Here is a 1,567-nt window from a genome sequence, read left to right on the forward strand (position 1 = left end):
TGGTTTTGAGCAGCTGCCTTGGTTCCTTGTTTTTGGTGCCCCACTAAGCTGAGCTGGGTGTCTGCATTATACTCCCTTTCCGAGTGTGTGGAGGGAAAAGTGCTTATCTCTGCCCAGCGCCCCAAAAGTATTAAACTGCATCTCTAGTCCCGGCTTGACATCAAGATGCTCACCTAGGTACTCAGCTCCCATTCTAAACTACTTCAAAGAAGAATTCTTCATAAAAACCTTCCTTTGAATTCATGTGGCATGTAAAAATTTCTTACCCGTTCTTGGGGAAAGAATGAATTTGTGTTTGAGATTCTTTTCCCCCTCCTTTTCCGTTTGCTAAAGCTAAAGTGATTGTTGTTTCAGCCGGGTTTCCGGGGGAAATGCTGGTGACTGCAGTCGATCTGCACTAGCGTGGTTTGTATCGTACTGCTGGATTGTCTGCTGCTGCTGCTACAGTGAGCTTGTGATAGCAGTGGCACGATATTTTTGGCAAATCAAAGCTTTTATTTTTGGTATTTAGTTTCTGCCTGATGAATTCTTTAGTACAGGAGAGGTTTGCTTCTGTCTGGACATCACAATGTTCAGACTAAGTTCATAAAAGGAGAAGGGATTTCTACTGCCCAACTGCGGAACCTAATCTACTTCTAACAAACTCTTGGGCTGTGATAAGTCAGTATTTTTAGGTAATCTTAATATAGCCCAGCAATTAGAAAGTCAGTATTAAAATATTTAAGGTAAAAAGTGTTATTTTCTAAGATGAGATGATGAATTGACAAGATGGGTATAACCTGTCTGCTGTGCCTCAATCTCCCTAGCATCCCGAGGCCTAAGAAGTGTCTGTATTAGGGAGAGTATTACCGAGCCAGCAAACCCAATAAATCTAGGCTGTCAGATAAGGAGAATGGGGCTGGAGTCTAGGTGACTCTTGGGTGAGTCTGGGGTGATAGCAGGTGTCTGTACCCATCAGGTAGCGCTGTCACAGGGTTGTGTGTCCTGAGCATGTCGTCTGGCTGCGGTTGCAGTACTCTCCCAGAAAGAGAAGTCTCTGCTACTGAGAAAATAACTGAGCACTTTACAAAACCAACCTTTTCATCTCCTCCTCCCCACAGAGCCCCGCAGGAGGTAGGGCAGACAGGGCTGTCGGTGTCAGGAGCACTCCTCAGCACCACGTTTATCTGACAAAAGACCTGCTAGCATAATTCCTTGTCGAAGTCCAATCTTACCACTGGTGAAAGTCAACCTAATGGTCAGTTTTCCAGCTCCTAAGCTTGCCAAAACTGGAGTAAGGAAGAGGAACTCATTTCTTACCAGCACGCAGGCATTTTCTCCTGCTCCCTTCACCCCCCAAAACATACACTCATTTTGGATTCATCACTATTACAGTCTTCCTGGCTCCATGTTCAGCCTAGCAACAAACGCAGCCAAACGGGTCAAAAGAGGGGCAAAAGCTCACTGCTGGCCTGGTGACCATTTTGAATGTGAGCTCCAGGGACTGTCAGTCTGGGTCCTGTCTGAGGATGCTTTCCCCTTTCTTCATGAAATCTGTGTGTTGTGCAGTGCCATGGCCAAGGAGCGT

The 1,567-nt window shown here is 45.9% G+C and overlaps 1 protein-coding gene across 3 annotated transcripts in view; it reads left to right on the forward strand.

Annotated features, from left to right (window-relative positions):
* Positions 1 to 1,567, forward strand: part of NPRL3 (nitrogen permease regulator-like 3 (S. cerevisiae)) — a 41,793-nt gene that overhangs the window by 5,599 nt on the left and 34,627 nt on the right. The window lies entirely within an intron of this gene.

The sequence above is a fragment of the Apaloderma vittatum genome, unplaced genomic scaffold (assembly GCF_000703405.1).
Source record: "Apaloderma vittatum isolate BGI_N311 unplaced genomic scaffold, ASM70340v1 scaffold29139, whole genome shotgun sequence".
NCBI classification, from domain to species: domain Eukaryota; kingdom Metazoa; phylum Chordata; class Aves; order Trogoniformes; family Trogonidae; genus Apaloderma; species Apaloderma vittatum.